Source organism: Elephas maximus, chromosome 1 (assembly GCF_024166365.1).
Source record: "Elephas maximus indicus isolate mEleMax1 chromosome 1, mEleMax1 primary haplotype, whole genome shotgun sequence".
In the NCBI taxonomy this organism is placed as follows: domain Eukaryota; kingdom Metazoa; phylum Chordata; class Mammalia; order Proboscidea; family Elephantidae; genus Elephas; species Elephas maximus.
In genome coordinates, this window is record NC_064819.1 from 209,240,701 (window position 1) to 209,259,382 (window position 18,682).

At 39.8% G+C, this 18,682-nt stretch overlaps 1 long non-coding RNA gene across 2 annotated transcripts in view; it reads left to right on the forward strand.

Moving 5' to 3' along the window:
* The window catches only part of LOC126086174 (uncharacterized), a 168,328-nt gene that overhangs the window by 38,634 nt on the left and 111,012 nt on the right, over positions 1-18,682 (forward strand). For both annotated transcript variants that reach the window (XR_007519421.1, XR_007519422.1), the window contains exons 2-3: positions 7,510-7,606; positions 12,541-12,601. This is a non-coding gene — a long non-coding RNA (uncharacterized LOC126086174). The remainder of the gene's footprint in view (positions 1-7,509; positions 7,607-12,540; positions 12,602-18,682) is intronic.

Consider the following 18,682-nt stretch of genomic DNA (forward strand, 5'->3'; position numbering starts at 1 on the left):
CATATAAAGTAGCACTGCTGACTGGTTTATTGGGTTTTAGTGACTACTTTTCTCACTAAGAATTTGTAAAATGTTAAGTCTTTCCCTAAATTTTTTTTCAATGAAATAGTCTCTTTAAAAATTGTTTTCCAAGGTAGAAAGCAACTTTTCTAGATGAACATCAAATTTACTTTTAATATCCTCCTTAATCATTCATTCGTTAAGCAAGTAGTAACTTAGCCCCCGCGGTGACATAGTACCTGCTGAATTGAATGTTTTAGGAGGTTACAAAACAGTTTAACACAAATGTCTCACCTTCAATGAGCTTACAATCTAGGTGGGAATGTAGTGGGGCTATATAGTAAATCTTAAATGGTAACTCCACAGTACCTAAGATGTCACAAGACTGTGTACGGCTACCTATCAAATGAATGCCATTTACATTAAACCACTGCTCTGAGTTCCTAGGAAGGAGAAGTTGTTGTTGGAAGGAGAGGTTTTATGAGTTCCATGAAAGGTGAGCCTGAATCTGACCTGAAAGGGCGGAAGTTCTTACACCTAGGAAGGTTGAGGAAAGGACCAGACCAGGGTCCAAGGTTGGAGCAAAACCCCTTAATGGGAAGGAGCAAAGTATAATTTTAGGGAATTGGTCTACATACAACCTTAGAAGTGGCAAAGGGCTTGGGTTATCTTCTGAACTCAATATTATCTGCAAAGACCATCCCTAAAGCCACATAGCAAAGAATCTGAACAACGCAGTGTTTGGACTTGGGGAAGCTTGCACAGGTGAGGAGGGGGCAGTGATGGAGCTTCAGTTGTCACATGGTCCCATAAGGAGAAGTGAAGGTCCCAAAACACAGTGGACATTTTCTCCAGTTCTTTCCCTCCCGCCACTTTATCTTTCAAATAATAGGAAAAAAAGCAGCAATAGATAAACAGGAAACATGAAATTTTTGTTCTTTCTCTCACAGGTGTAGTTCATTCCTCTGTCTCTACATGAAGCTCTTCCCAAAGTGGGAGAAAGATCCGTTCTATGAAGTTTTCAATGAAAAGCGTCTGATCCCACGTGAAATGCCTTCTGGTTTTCTACAGCGTTTTTTTTTTTTTTTTTTTTTTGGCAAAGAAGCTTTTCCTCATGCCATTGGCCATTGAAGCTAATTTCCTCCCATCTTTCTTTTTCTAGGCTTGAAAATGGCTAAGTCCCTTCCTCAAACTTTTCTAGGCCAAATAGTTTTATTATTTTGGGTTTTTCTTCTAATGGCTGTTTCTCAAAATTGTTATCATTAAAAAAATTGATCTCTTCTTAAATGCACACCCATTCTCCATATCCCATGTTAACACGTCGTGCTAAAGATTTAGAGTACTGTAGGATAGCCTGAAACCATACTGAGCATTGAGGAAGGGCCACCTGTTTTTCTTTTACTAAATCGATCATGCTTTTAAAGCTGAAGCACAAACACCAATAGCTTGGTTTGACTATGACCTCCAGATCATTTTCCTTTTGACATCGCAAAATGAATCCTGTAATTGTGTGCATTGTTTTTCTTCCCTTGTGACTTACACTACAAAACTTCATCTGTTTATGTCCACCCACTTCTCCAACTCATCAAGATTTATACTTCTATCCAGTTTTCCAGAGGAATGTACCACACCCAATTTAATGTCATCACCAAACTTAATAACCATATTCTCTAATCATCTCAGTCACTACTAAAAATAGCACCAGGTTAAGACTGACCTCTTTGGAATCCCATGAGGTATGCATCTCTGGGCTGACGTTGGACCATTAATAATTACTTACTGAGAAAGGCCTTCTAATCACTTGTGAATCCACCTGATGAGAGGATGATTTCAGCAAGCATTTCTTTAATTGCTTGATTACAAGCAGGACAAAACTTAAACTTTACAAAAGCTAAAACCATTTCATATTTTTGTCTTCCACTTGGTTTTACCAGACTTGTCATGTTTCTGAGGAATAGCATTTGGCTAATGAGATAAGATTTTTTTTTAAAACAAAGCTGCCCTGATTTTATCTAGCATTCTTCTGCGTGTGTATGTGTGTTTATAGGATTGCAATATATTTCTGGATCTGACTGTTAAGCTGTTGAATCTAAGTTTTTGAGTTTTCCTATTTCTTTTTTTTAAAACACAAGTGTGCATTTCTCTGTCAGTCCATCGACAGCTCACCTTAAGTTTGCAAAGATAATTGCTAGTGATTCTGTGATGACTTCGTTGAAATGCCATACCATGGTGTTTGCCAGAACTTGTTTATTCATTCTGCCATCTGAGCTTGTGGGTCATACATTAGCATATGCATTTGTATATACTATTGATTTTCAATTTATTGAGTAGAATCATTGTCTGAAGTATTGTAAAAACAAAAGGATAAAAGCAATTCCTACATCATATGTTTGTCACTTAACTGAGATAGACCTGACAATTAAGAAATAAAAACACTGAGAAAGGAAAGGTCAATCACACTGCTGAGACCTTGCTGGCAGGTAGCTAAATTTTCCTTTGGCACAATCTTTGGACAGCAGCCATTTTGATTTAGAGGAGACCCATTGTAGGAAAAGCCTTCCTGGAATGTGGGAGTTTTGAGAAGAGGTCTGGAAAAAAAAAAAAAAAGGGAACTAGCTAAGCTATTCAGAGGGCATAGGTTCATATGAAAACAAACTGTTCTCATCCTTCTGTTCTGTGAAAGGGATTTTCAGTGGCTTCAAAAGGAATTCTGTGTATGAAGGGTATGTAGGGGAAGGGAGATTGTTTAAAGGAATCAACCCTTGTTTTACCTGTCTGCCAAATAAAAGAATCTTCTAGCCACATGAAGTTGGTTGCACAACTCACAGCTGTTGCTAGAGATTGGTGTTTCTAGTGCTAGAATTCCTAAAGGTTGTTTTCTACAAGCCATCCGTAATTTGTGGGTGTTGACACTCAAATGTTGATTGTGGATAATCTACACAGAGCTGGGAATGGAAATGATGCCCTCTGGTAAGGTTGGCTGGATTTTTGATAGTCCATCTGCATACTGTTAAGGTATATGCATACTAATAACCCACTACCTGTCTGTCTGTTTGTCACACTGTGGTGACTTGCACGGTGCTATGATGCCGGATGCTATCTATGCCATCAGTGTTTCAAACACCACAGGGTCACCCACGGTAGACAAGTTTCAGTGAAGCTTCCAGACTAAGACAGACTAGGAAGAAAATCCTGGTGATCTAATTCCAAAAAATAATCAATGAAAACCCTATGGATCACAACACAATATTTTCTAACACAGTGTTAGAAGATGAGCCCCCTAGGTTGGAAGGCATTCCAAATACACAGTGGCCACAACAATGGACTTGAGTGTACCAATGATCATGAAGATGATGCAGGACCATCTGTTGTGCATGGGATCTCCATGAGTCCGAACTGACTCAAAGGCAACCAACAACATTACTGATGATGCCAAGTCTTGATACGTGATCTCGCCATCTCATGCATTTCTCACTTCAGCCATTCGGATGCCAGTGGCCAAGGACAAAGCCTGGCATGGTGTCATCTTATCTGATAGCCTGGACTGTGATCCTAACCCTGGGAGCACTCTTTGTGTTAGTAAACAACAGAGTAGCCTGTTTATCTCCAGGAGGCTCCAGGTAGCAGTTTGAATGTACCTAGTAGGAGGCAAGGGGGTGGGTGGTACCATCTTTACCCTTTTCCCAGTTAGCTCATAGAATTACCTGACAGTAACCAAAAGCTTCTTGAGGACATGAGATTCCAGATGGCTAAACTGCAGAGTTGTGCATGAGGGGGTGGTGGGCAGTGGTAGTTTAGTGGTAGAATTCTTGTTTCCATGCAGGAGGCACAGGTTTGATCCCTGGCCAATGCGCCTCAAGCACAGCCACCATCGGTTGTCAGTGGAGGCTCGAGTGCTGCTATGCTGAACTTCAGAGGAGCTTGCAGACTAAGACAGACTAGGAAGAAAGGTCTCGTAATTGACTTCCAAAAAAATAAGCCAAATAAAATCCTATGTATCACAACGGTTTGATCCCGTTGTGAATGGGGTCTCCATGAATCATGGGCTGACTCAACAACAACAGCAACAGAGCATGAGGGGAGTTGAGGGTGGATAAAGAGAACATGGCATGATGAAGATTGGGTTGGAATGTTGGGATGACCAGGAAAGCAGTCCTTGGTATTAACGGGAAATTTGTAGAGGGTGGACGTGGGGACCAATGGCATGGGCTATGGAAAGAGGATCTTAGAGGGTACCCCAACTTTGCCTATCACTGCCTTCTTCTTGTCTACTTTCATTTATTCCTCTTCATGTTCACTATTGAGCACATAAAAATGGCAATATTAAGTGTCAAAACATTCTACTTTGTACCACAGATATCTGAATGAAGCTACTGTTTATTATATTCTTTACTGGATGAAAGGTTAAAAAAAAAGTACAGGTATTATTATTTTTTTAAATCCAGTTGATTCAAGCTTTAATACAGAGCAGAACAAAATACAATGAAAAGTATTGTGCGTTAAAGGCTTTGGTTTCTTGAAGATATTAGGTGCATATAGCTTTTTGTTCTAGCAATAAGTTAATAGTAGACCTTCCCAGACCTCAACTGATATCCTTCTTAGTTTTTTTCTTTTCTCTTTGTGATGTTGAAGTCTTTTGGACATTGGTATGCAGTTTAAGCCTAGGCTAAAAAAAAAAAAAAAAAAAAACTAGTGCCATTAAGCCTAGGCTGGTATAGGGATAATTACCAAAGCTTGGTTGCTGGATTACAAATCTTACCTACCTAACAAGCACACAATAGCAGCTTCCATAAAGGAGTAATATATTCCGTAATGGGTGCCAGAGAGGGCAAAGGAAATGTATTATCCTGCAGCAAATCAACCCACCTCTTTGCTACTGGCTGGAAACAGAAGTTGAAACTTGCCACTGATTACATAAGCGATTCCTTACATACAGTTTGTCTAATTACAAATTTTTAAGTGTAGTGATCATTAGCTTACGGGTAGAGAATTTAGTGTTTTATTTCAATAAAATCTTGGTAATGTTCAGTCCCCATATTTTGCTTCCAAAAAATGTGGTTAGGTGCTACCTTGCTTTTTTTTTTTTTTACGCACAGAGCAAGTAGGGGGAATATCGTTACATAATGTAGGCTGAGATGGAATTTCCTGCATTTTGCCGTAAGGCTCTTGTTTGTTAAGGTGAATCAATGAGCTGACTTTGCAGTGTGTGAATGCATGAACTGGGGCCACGTGGACTAGAGACGTGAGTGCCTGGCCCTGGCAGAGCCACAGCTGAATGGGAACCTGGAAGGGCCTATCTTTAGATTACTCAGAGTCACTGTCTACCCTGCTCGGGGGTGCTAGGAAAGCTTTGTTTGCAAATTCCTGCCTGACTTTGGGCCTTATCACTGAAGAGGTCTCTGCTCCAGACAGGGTGGCTGCCTGTTCTCTGGTGAAGCTGCAGCGAGCTTTTTCTCTCTGTAAATAACGATGTATTAACACCTCATTTGCCTATGGTTGTCAAGACCTGTGGAGTTCCAAATGAGTAAAATTTCAGAATAATGGATGCCTCTTTTTAAGAACTGCCTTTTAGCCCTATTTAAGAATTGCTTTTGACCGATGCCTTTTTTAAATAAGGAATCAATTTGGTGTATGGGAAAGAAAACAGTATTAGGCGAGGCCAGCGTGCCACTCCTAGCCATGTCCTCCTGAGCAAATTTGTGATGTCTTTCTGAGCCTCAGTTAACGTACGTGTAAAAGGGACATGAATACACTTATTTTTCATTAACATTGTTGAGGCCGGTAAACGAGGTACTTTAGGTAAAAGACTAACGCCAGCCAAGAAGTTGCCATAGACTCGACTCCTCCTCATGGCAAACCCCCCATGTGTGTCAGAGTAGAATTATGCTCTAGGGTTTTCAATGGCTGACTTTTCAGAAGTAGATCACTAGGCCTTTCTTCCAACACACCTCTGGGTGGACTCAAACCTCCAACCTTTCAGTTAACTGAGCATGTTTGCACCACCGAGGGACTCTTTTTTAAAGACTAATATACCGTGCAATGGTATAGTGTGCAATTTATGACAGTTACACCTCACATTGTCACGTGTCTAAATTGCCTCCTGCTGACTTGTGAGCTGACCCTTAACTAAATTTTCCAGACGTTTGAGAGTTAGTTGCCCTCAAGCTTAAAATCATTTATGGTTGAGTATAAAAGGGACCTTTGCTTTTGTTTGGAGTGTTGGTTGTTAAACATTTAAGGCCACACCACTGACAACCATTAATTCCCCTCAATTTATAACTCCAAACTATATTATAACCCCCACCCCCACCCAGCCTTTTAAAACAAAGCATATAGAATTATAATAGACCAGAGAATAAAACAATCCTATAAAGTAGATTCAAGGTCATCAGAGTGAACATCAGTCACTTTCCATTTTTTAACGCAGAGATGTCATCAGGGCCCATTGAAACCTTTGTCTCCAACCTAGAAGACTGGAGAATGCCTGCTTTTTGAAGTTGGATTTTTTTTCTTTTTAAAAGTATCCCCCCCCAGCCCCACCTTGTTCTATCAGGTTAGAACTGCTTTTCTTGTTGCCAGTGTGTCTGTCTCTAAGAATCCCTCCCCTTTTATGATTTGCTGTTTCTCTTCACCTGTAAGCTGAAAAAATCTGCTGTTAAAATTATGTGTAAAGTAAAAATAAGCTGGCTTCGAGTGACAACCTGAAGGGCCTGTTTAAAAGGGCAGTGCGTAGAATGGATTTCTGGCTGTTTGAGAACTCTTTCATTTTGGTTATTTTCTGGAGAGTTATTATCTTTGATGAGGAAACCCTAGTGGCTAGTGGTTAAGTGCTACAGCTGCTAACCAAAGGGCTGGCAGTTCGAATCCACCAGGCGCTCCTTGGAAAGTCTATGGGGCAGTTCTTTGTCCTATAGGGTCGCTATAAGTCGGAATCAGCTCGACGGCACTGGGTTTTTGGATTATTATCTTAGATGAGCAATGCCCATCCAATGGAATTGTTTTCCATACAGGAATTTTCACTGCCCCTGTAGATGATGAATTCTGAGAGGCTAAAATAAGATTCTTTCTCTCCCTACATTTACGTGTACGGGTAAGTTTAATGGCTTTGGATGACAGTGGTGATGGTGTTGCAGTTCAGAAAAAGTATTTGAATTTAAAAAGATTGAGGGCAGGGGAATGGGGGTGGAATGAGGAGCTGAGATAGCAATACTGGTATCTACAAGTCGCCATGGACGGAGTGGAAGATAAATGACAACTATGTGCAGCCTCAAAACAGCAAACTCTTCCACTTCTGTGTGGATTTTTTATTTTCCTCCGAAAAAAAGCTTGCAAGGTATTTTGGTGCAAAGAGTGTACAGCTGAAGATACTTGTGTAAACACTGACCCAGGCCAGTAACTTTCCACATCATATAACGCTCTTGCATTAAACTCAAACCTAGCAGAATCTTCTGTCTTTTATACTTCTTTGCGGAATTGCTGTGAAAATGTTAACTTTATGCCCTCTTTTAGAAAGAATCTACATATTTGAAGAGGAAAATATCTGTGTCACTCAAAATGTGTTATTAAGCACTCAAATGCCTGCCTGAAAGAGGTATCATCCCTCAAGGTAAGCTGATCTTTCCCAGAATGCTTATGCACCGCCTGCAAGATTTAAAAAATAAGAAATGTTATGCTGTGACTCTTCTGTGGTTAATTCAATTTTTAGCTTCTATTAATGCTATTTTTACGTTAATATTAGGTTTGTTCTTGCTTGTGTTTTATTGCTAGTCATTCTAGTTTATTTTTGTTTACCACAGTGCTCAGGGATTAGATTTTAGGAAGAAAAACAAACAAGGAAAATACTTCTGAAGTTCTATACCACATCAATTGCCTGAATATAGTAAATACAGGCTAAGAAACACCCAAGACTCCCATAGCTCAGCTTTAACCTTCTGGTGAGGTCTAAATGGGGCAGGAAGGGAGTTAGCAGCTCCCCCCTCCCTGCTCCACGTACCTGCCCAATTGTGCAACCCTTAGCTTGAGCACAGGGTTGCTATGAGTCGGAATCAACTTGATGGCAGTGGGTTTTGTTTGGTTGGTCGCTTGAGTGTGGGGATGTCATTTTCTCAACAAGTACTGGGCCAATTTTAAAGTGCTTTGGGAGAGTATTTCTTTCTGACCTCCATCAGCAGATGCTTGATCTCTGGAAGGCTGGGGATTGATAAACCCCTGACTTCAATAACCCAAATTGCCAATCTCACTTACACATTTGGGAAGAAGAAAGCAGAGGGGTTGGGGGACATCTTACTGCTCCTGGTGGTCCGTTCTGTGGAGAAATTGCCTTTTGGGAAAGAGGGTGGAAGGAGAGTGGGCAATGATTTGTGTTTCCAGGAACTTAACAGACAACGGTGAATCTAATGACTTACCAGTGGGGTCTTCCTGGCAAGTGCCTTTAATTTTATTGGTGGTGCTAAACAATATCAATATGAAATATTGTGCACCTTTCTGGTGCTAGAAGGAGAGAAACAATCTGTAAATGCTATTGAAAATAATATTTATGAAGCATTACAATGTGTGTGCTTTCTTATTTTCCATCTTATAGAACAACAACAACAAAATGGCTGCTATAGACAAAAAGATAGACTGAGTCCCATGAGAGACAACTGAGACCCATATCAGCTCAAATCAGAAGAAAATTCAGTTTATTTTTGATGTTATTTATAGACAATTTCTAGTCTACCCACAATCTAAGCTGCAAAGATATTATTGTACCATTTTACTTTTATGAAGAACCTATATGCCCCATTATTTTCCTTTCTCATCCATTTCAATTAGTAACTAATTGCTAACTTTAATTTTAAGCCTACCTTGCAGGCATTGGTGGTTCAGTGGTAGAGCTCTTGCCTTCCATGTAGGGGACATGGGTTTGATTCCCACCAATGCAACTCATGGACAGCCACCACCCCGTCTGTTAGTGGAGGCTTGGATGTTGCTATGATGCTACTAGGAAGAAAAGCCTGGTGATCTACTTCCAAAAATCAGCCAACGAAAGCCCTGTGGATCACAATAGTCTGGTCCACAACCCATCGCAGGAACGGTGGAGGACCTGGCAGCGTTTCTTCCATTTGTGCACGGGGTTGCCATGTGCGGGGGCCAACACAACAACTTAAAATTTTCTTATAGGAAATTTTGCCTTTCCCATTCCACTGTTTCTAATTATTTTCCTGGATGTTTCTTTCTATTTTTTTACCACCTTCCTTTGGAAACAAGGTGATTTGAACTGAATGTAGGACAAAGGTGTACCACTGATTTCTGTAATGGTATTGGAATATATTCTCTTACATTCTTGTTGCAATGTAACAGTATATTTGCTTTCCTTTTTTTTTTTTTTTTAAACTCTGCTAACCATCATGCATACATCTTCATTAAGATGTCTTCCATGAGCCTAAATCTTTTTTCCTGTAAGTTTAGAAGGAATTCAGAACTCACTCAAGTGGATGAGTAATTTAAATTGCTACTTCCAATGTGCATTACTTTGCACTTGTCTGCTCTGAGTTTCATCTGCCACTGTTTTGCCCAGTTACGGAGTTTGAATTCTGTGTTTCTCACATCCATCTGTGTAGACTTAGGGAATCAAAATAGTTTTGTGTAGTCAGCAAATTTCAATACCTCATTATTTAGCTGGTTTTCAGGGGGTGTTAATAAATATCCTGGAGGACACTGCTCTTGTACCAGTCGCTGACACCCCACTATTTACTCCTTTCCATGCTGAGAGCCGGTCATTTATTCTTCCATTCCTCTTCTATCCCGTAACCCACTTTTAACCCATAATTGACAGCTCTTTACCTCTTGCCCAATGCTTGCCAAGTTTCCTTAACAGTCTCTTGTGTAGGACTTTGTCAAAAGCCCTTTGAGAGAATAAAGAAATTACATCCACTAGTTTGCCTTTTATCTACCATTTTGTTGCCTCGATAAAACTCTGCATTAAAAATACCAAAGTCACATAAACAAAATGACAACTTCCAAATGTTTTACCATCTAGGGTTGCTCTTTTTTCCTTTCCCTTAATGCTTCATTTTCTGTTTGTATCGTCCCCAGCCTGTGAAAGAACCCCTGCAAACCAAAAATGTATTTCCGGCTTCGTTTTAATGCTGGTAAGATTCTGAGCTACTTTAAAAAGTAAATAAATTCCACTGGTTGGCCTCTTCAGCACTGTAGGAAACATGCCTCGCTCACTAACCTTCGTTCACCAACTTGTGAGAAATTTCAAGACAGCAAATTTTCTTTTCAGTAGCTCACATTCCAATATTTTGGTTTCAGGGGCATGGTACTTGTCAGGCCTTTTTTTCCTGTAAAGATATTTATTTGGGCCCCATTCATTCTGTTCCCATAACCCTTCATCTTAAACAACAAAAAAGTTTTAAGAAAAGGAAATTTGAAAGTGTCTATATGGTAATAGGAGCCCTGGTTGTTCAGTGGTAAGATCTTGGCTGCTAACCAAAAGGTCGGCAGTTCCAATCCATCAGCCGCTCCTTAGAAACTCTACTCTGACCTATAGGGTCCCTACGAGCTTTTTTTTTTTTTTTGGTATGGTAATAAGCAACTCATTGAAAGGTTTCCTTTGTCATAGCTCCAGATTCAACTCTGACAATGCTTGCCAGCAATGGCCACTCTTCACCTTGATGAGGTTGTTGATGGCCCTAGCGCTGTGTGGGAAATAGGAAGAAATGCAACATGGAGGTTCTGTGCGAGCACACCATTTCATATCTTTTGAGCCTCACAACAACCTTATGAGATTTGTAAAGCAATTATTATTATTACTACTATTTATTTGTACAGTTGTTGTTAGCTGCTGTCAAGTCAGCCCCTGACTCATGGTGACCCTGTGCACAATAGAACGAAATGCTACCTAGTCCTGCATCATCCCCATGATTGGCTGCAAATTGAATTGTTGTGCTCCATAGGGTTTTCATTGGCTGATTTTTGAAAGTAGATCATCAAGTCTTTCTTCCTAGTCTTTTTTAGTCTAGAAGCTCTAGTGAAACCTGTTCAGCATCACAGCAACACCCAAGACTCCACTGACAGATGGGTGGTTTGCGTGCATGAGGTGCCTTGGCTGGGCATCGAACCTGAATCTCCAGCATGGAAGGCAAAAGTTCTACCACTGAACAACCATTGCCTTCGCAGGGCATGTTTTCTCAAGACTACAGGCTGTGTTAATAACCCTGAACTAGAAATCAAGTTTTTAGATTCTTCCATCTAAAGTTCCTTTTAGTCTTCCACGCTGCCATTGTGAACTCCTCTGTTCCTCTGCATTCAATGTGTAAAAGGATTAAACCATTTTTTAAATTACTTGTAGCTTCTTATATACTATTTATTCAAAGCCTTTTCAGGAGATGTTCAGTTACAAATGTGGAAGGGACGTATCCTTGCCCTCTTCTATCTTAGACCTGCCAAATCTTACCTTTTTCAGTGAAGGACGTTTTCATTTTGGATTAGTATTAAGACTACATAAAAAAGCGTTTTGTTCTCTGAGGTAAGCTTTTCTGCAGTGTTTCAACAAACCATTTATACTTTTATCATATATATATATTTTTTCCTACAAAAAGTCTCCCTCATTTAAATTGTCACAGCTTGGAAGCCCTGCCTGGAATACATAATAACTGCTTGTAACACTTAAAATGAAAACAAATTTACCAAGGATGGTGGAACAACAACAAAGAGCAAGCAAAATATAAGTACACAGAAAATAGTCTCTCGTATGCATATATTTTCAGCACTAAGTATTTTTATTGAATTTGCTGCAGTCTGTTCTTCTGCTTACCTTCTCTTCACCTGGATTTTTTTTTGAGGGGGGTGGGATGGGGTTAAAAGCTAAAGATGTAAAGACAGAGAGATGTGTCTTTAAAATTGTTATTTGATTTCTTGTGTTTAGAGGGGAGCATTTGGTGAGTACAGAATCCGAGCAGAACATTGATAAGAAGGTAGATGGAGCAATGTTTCTCAACCTTGGTACTGTTGACATTTAGGGCTGGATAATTCTTGTGGGGGGGTGGTGATGGGGAGGCTGTCTTGTGCATTGTAGAATGTTTAGCAGCTTCCCTGGTCTCTAACTACTACATGCCGGTAGCAACTCCCCCCTCCCCCTACCTCCTGAAGTTGTGACAACCAAAAATGTCTTGAGACATTGCCCAAAGTTCCCTGGTTTAGAATCACTGATTTAGATTCATGGTTTTTAGGAGCACACTTCTGGACTCTGGTCAGGGCTTTGGTGAACCTCTCACTTCTTCTCATGGGCAATGTGTCTCCATCCAGGAGCAGTCTGCCCTTGATCCTTGGACATAAATTCACCTCCAAGGAAGCCAGCTTGCTTACCTGGCCCTTGTTATGCTTTTTGCTCAGTGATTCTGAAAGATTCACTTATTCTCTTTTGCCAGAACTAGCTAGAGTTGACAGAAACACTTGGAGAGTTTCCCTGTTGGTTGGGAGGAGCTGATGCCATTTCCTGAACATTCCAGGCTTCTCTCTGGTCTTACCCTGTTACTTCTCCCTTCCACCCAGGGCAAAAAGCTATGATACAAAGAGAACCAAACTGGGTGGCAGCAGACCTCACTGACCTTAGGTAAGTCCTTTCCTGCTCTTGACTTTTGTTTTTTTATACACACTTTGAAATAGTTGGACTACAAAATACATCTTTATGGCTCCTTTTAGCTTTAGAAATTATAGTCTGAAAATTCTTGTTTTTCTTGGCTTCTTTAATCTGCCAATTCAGACTTTACAAGCACCCCCCCCATTTCCAAATGACACCAACCTATAAACCTATTTTTGCAAAAAATGTTGTGTGAGGCTGATTTACCCGAGTTATTTCATCTATACGGTCCACTTTTTCAGAGCTTAACTTTATTAGCCCATAAATGAGAATTTTGGAAAACTTGGTCAAATTTCATGAAATGGACACATCATTTATCATAATGAGTACATCAAGAACTTTTGAGTTTAAACACACCTTATGAGACTACAGTGCGCAGTGTGACAGTAGCTGTAAAGCTTGCGGATAAAAACAAATTTCAGCTGCGCTGGGGGAACAGATTACTTAAAGAAACTTACAGGGAAATCCTTTGGAAAAAAGAAGAGTACATTTTTGTAAATCAAATAATTACTACTGAATTTATCAGGATGTAAGTATTTCGAAAATAATGAAAATCTAACTCATTCTCACAAATGCATGAGACCTTTTGCTACAACTCTTGTGATGCCTGTAGTGTTTATTCTGATGAAGTCCTATTTCTGACTTTCACCAGACATCCCTGGCTCTGCAGGGCAAGGTGTAGTGAAGGTGGGACAGGCCATTGACTTCTCTGTCTTGACTGCCTAGTTGTGTTGGTGTTGTTAGGTGCTGTCAGGTCGGTCCCAACCTCAACCAACCTTATGTACGGCCTACCAAAACACTGCCCTGGACCTGCACCATCCTCACAATCGTTGCTATGTTTGAGCCCCTTATTGGAATGAAAGACTGTGTCAATCCATCTTGTTGAGGGTCTTCCTCTTTTTCAGTGACCCTCACTTTACCAAGCATGATGTCCTTCTCTAGGGGCTGCTCCCTCCTGATAACGTTTTCAAGTATGTGAGATGAAGTCTCATCATTCTTGCCTCTAAGGAGCATTCTGGCTGTACTTGTTCCAAGACAGATTTATTCATTCTTCTGGTAGTCCATAGCATATTCAATTTTCTTCACCAACACCATAATTCAAAGGCATTGACTCTTCCTTGGTCTTCCTCATTCATCGTCCAGCTTTTGCATGCATATGAGGCAACTGAAAATACCATGGCTTGGGTCAAGCACATCTAAGTCCTCAAAGTGACATCTTTGCTTTTTAACAGTTTAAAGAGGTCTTTTGCAGCAGATTTTCCCAAGGCAATACATCATTTGATTTCTTGACTGCTGGTTCCATGGGCATTGACTGTGAATTCAAGTGAAATGAAATTGTTGACAACTTTGGTCTTTTTTCTGTTTATCATGATGTTGCTTATTGGTCCACTTGTGAAGACTTTTGTTTTCTTTATGTTAAGATGTAATCCATACTGAAGGCTGGATTACAGTAAGTGCTTCAAGTTCTCTTCAATTTCTGTAAACAAGGTTGTGTTATTTACCGATCACAAGTTGTTAATGAGTCTTCCTCCAATCCTGTTTCTGTGTTCTTCTTCATATAGTCCAGTTTCTTGGATTATTTGCTCAGCATACAGATTAAGTATCGTAAAAGGATACAACCCTGACATACACCTTTCCTGATTTTAAACCACGCAGTATCCCCTTTTCTGTTCTAACAACTGCCTCTTGGTCTATGCACAAGTTCCACATGAGCATAATTAAGTGTTGTGGAATTCCCATTCTTTGCAATGTTATCCATAACTTGTTATGACCCACACAGTTGAATGACTTTGCATAGTCAATAAAACACAGCTAAACATCTTTCTGGTATTCTCTGCTGTCAGCTGTGATCCATCTGACATCAGCAATGAGATCCTTTGTTCCACATCCTCTTCTGAATCCAACTTGAATTTCTCGCAATTCACTGTTGATGTGCTGCCGCAACTGATTTTGAATGATCTTTAGCAAAATTTTACTTGGGTGTTATTAATTGGGTGATATTAATGATATTGTTCAATAATTCTCTCATACTTCTGGATCACCTTTCTTTGAAATGGACACAAATATGGATTTCTTTCAGTAGGTTGGACATTTAGCCAAATTTCTTGGCATAGAGAGTCAGCACTTCCGGCATTGCATCCATTTGTTGAAACATCTCAGTTGGTATTCCATCAATTGCTAGAGCCTTGTTGTTCACCAATGCCTTCAGTGCAGCTTGGACTTCTTCCTTCAGATGATGGATTCTTGATCATATGCTACCTCCTGAAATGGTTGAATGTGGACCAATTATTTTTGGTACCAAAAACAAAAACTCAAATCCATTACCATCGAGCCAATTCCAACTCATAACAACCCAATATGACAGAGTAGAACTGCCCCATAGTGTTTTCAAGGAGCAGCTGGTGGATTTGAGCTGCCAACCTGTTGATTAGCAGCTGTAGTTCCTAACCACTGTGCCACCAGGGCCCCATTTTTGGTACAGTGACTGTGTATTCCTTCCACCTTCCTTTGATGTATTCAATAATTTGCCCATAGAATCCTTCAACTCAGTCCTGCAACTTGAGGCTTGAATTTTTTCTCCAGTTCTTTCAGCTTGAGAAATCCCAAATATGTTCTTCCATTTTGGTTTTCTTTACGCATTTCATTATAATACCTTGTCTTCTTGAGCTGCCCTTTGAAATCTTTTGTTCAGCTCTTTTACTTCATCATTTCTTCCCTTTGCTTTAGCTACTGTATGTTAAAGAGCAAGTTTCAGAGTATCTTTTGTTTTTTTTCCTTTCTTTTTAATGGCCTTTTGCTTTCATGTATGATGTCCTTGATGTCATCCCACAACTCGTCTTGTCTTCAGCTTTTAGTGTTCAGTGTGTCAAATCTATTCTTGAGATGTCTCTGAATTCAGATGGGATATACTCAAGGTCATACTTTGGCTCTCGTGGACTTGTTTTAATTTTCTTTAGCTTCAACTTAAACTCACATATGAGCAATTGATGGTTTGTTTGGCAGTCAAGTCCTGACCTTGTTTTGACTGATGATATTGAACTTCATCATCTCTTTCCACACAGCAGTCGATTTGCTCTTACGTATTTCATGAGGTGAGGTCTACATGTACAGTCAGCATTTTTGTTCAAAAAAGGTATTTGCAGTGAAGAAGTTGTTGGTCTTGCAAGATTCTATCATGTGATCTCTGGCATCTTTTCTATCAGCAGGGCTATATTTTTCAACTACGGATCCTTCTCCTTTGTTTCCAACTTTTGTGTGTCACCTTTGCATGTGTGTGTGTGTGACCATAGGCAAGTCACTTTGACCTCTCTGGGCTTCAATTTCCTCATTGCTCAAATGATGGAGTTGAGTTTGATTTCTAAGGTCTGTTGTAGCTCCAAAATTGTATGTGTTACATCAGAAAGGTTGGATAAGAACATGGCTTTGGAAGACAAACTTCTTCAGCAGGGCTGGGGAGCTGGATCCCAGCAGAACTAGCTCACCCCAAGTGGGCAGACCATGGGCTCTTCTCCCCCGCCCTAAAGGAAAGGTGGGGCTGGAGCTCCCTCCTCACAGCCTAGGAGCCTGGAAGGCTGCAAAGAGTGTCTGTTGATAAAAGGCAACAGTTCTTGGAAAGTGGGTGTTACTCTGTTATAGAAAATGCATGAACAAGTCCAAGGGAAGAAAAGGAAGGCCCTTTATAGGAGTTGGACGTTTTGGTAGAAGGAGAGCTGTTGTTGTTTAGTTGCTAGTGAATCAGCTCCAACCTATGGTGACCCATGTACAACAGAACAAAACATTGCCTGGTTCTGCATCATCATCAAAATTGTTGGTGTGCTAGAGTCTGTTGTTACAGTCACTGTGTATTTTGAGTGCCTTCCAACCTAGGGCGCTCATCTTCCAGCATTATATTGGACAATATTCTGTTGTGATCCATAAGGTTTTCATTGGCTAGTTTTTAGATCATCAGACCTTTTTTCTTAATCTGTCTTAGTCTGGAAAATCTATTGAAACCTGTCTTCCATGGGTGACCTTTTTGGTATTTGAAATATTGGGGGCATAGCTTCTAGTATCACAGCAACCTATAAGCCACCACGATATGACAAACTGACAAATGGGTGGTTGAGAAGGGGGATAAGGGGATGTTATCAGCGCATTGTGAGCATACACTCCCTGAGTGGGAAGACGAGCAGATGGGGTGAACAAGGCCCTGACTGAAGTGCTCTCACTGTAGAGATTCACAGTGAAATAAGGCATGGAGCCATTCCAAAGGCAAAATCCCAGCTCATTAAGATCTGCCGAAGTCTCCAGAGAAATCCTAGATTCCACTATGATTACAAATCCCTGACTGAAAAATTGTAGCCACTAGGCTTTCCTAGGAATGTTTGTTTAGGAAATTTCCCAAAGACATGCATTCCCTCAACCTTTCTTGAAGGTGCACTGGGGTTTTTGCATTATTATGACATTGTAAATTTATTTGTTAAAAAAATATTGACTTCGTGATTATTAAATACCAGACACTGTGCTAGATTCTGGGCTACATCAGTGAGCAAAACTAACTGAGATTCCTGTCCTGAGGGAGCATACAGTCTAGCAGGGGTGACAGACAACACACAATATATGTAATAAATAAGTAAATTGGCCAGCATTCTAGAAGGTGACAGAGATAAGAAAAAAAAGAAAAGCTGCTATTTACTTCATCTTCCACCTCTATTTTTCCTAAAGCTATAGCACTCAGAATACCCTAAAATACTTTTGTTTTTATTGCAAATTACTACTGTTCAATTTAGACTCATTACTGGCATGACTGAAACAGTGGTATAGTTGTATTGTTTGAGAATGATTTCATAGTATATTACAACAATTTTATGAGTTGAATGATATTAAAATGGCTTGCATCTGTTCAGTGATACATTTTCTAAAATTATTTTAACAATTCTGTGAGGTGGGTGAGGTGGGTATTATTACCCCTTTTTACAGATGAGGAGCCTATGCTTTCAAGAGTCTTCTCAAAGGTAAGTGTCTTGACTTTTTTTTCAGTATTCTTTTGTAAACTTATCTAGGAAACACCTTTGGTGTTTTATCTATGGGAAAAAGTGTTAGAAATTTCAAACAATTGACTTTAAACAAATATTTGAAACAAAACCAATTTATTCATTGGGAACGTCTAATATGGGGATTACTTTAAGTTGGTACACATTTGATGGAATAGTCCCCATTCTGGGAAAACGATGGTTAAAAAAAATTTACTTATGTGTATGCTTGATCATCTCTGTGGTTCCTGATACCAGTGTTATCATCGTACCCACAAGATTTCCTGCCCAGGATGGGGGGGGGATGATTTTTTTTTTTTTTTTTCACCCACAACCTAAAATGGATGTAGCACAATTTTTTTTTTCTTTTCCATTCCTATCTAGACCGTAATGATAGGGGGGAATATTAGTATGTTCTGTGCCATTTTCTTGTTGCCTATCTTCTGGGAATTAACTGCAGCTGCATCTTCTATGAATAGGTCACATCTTTGGTGTTATCTAGGTAAGTCTTTTTTAGAGGACAGATGCGTGCATGTGTGTGCACATGTACGCACACACACAGGATTTTCTAGCGTCCTGGCTATTTTGCCTGTGCAGATTTAGTGTATAATTGGACAGGATATAAAGGTGAAAGTTTCATTTCTGAATTCCTTTGCTTTATTATTATTTTTTTTCCTGGCATTTTTTTCCTACCTTGGGAGACTGTGGTAAAGCTTTTGCCTTCAGATTAGCTCTCTATAAAAATTCTTGGTCATCATTTCATTGTTTTTTACATGTTCAGTGCCTACAGATTAATTTCAGTATTAGTCCACCCAGAACATAATAAGAAGGGTAAATTTATTTCTGCTGGTATTACAAAAAATATGATTGTATAATGCATTCTAACAGCAATGTAAATGACTTTTGCGTTGTATCCCATTGTAAATAATCTAGAATACTGCCCATACCAGTAGTGTGAAAAACTAGGGGTTTTCTAGGTTAGTGTGTACAGTGGGTTGAATTTTGTCCTCCAAAAAGGTATGTTCGAATCCTAACCCCTAGT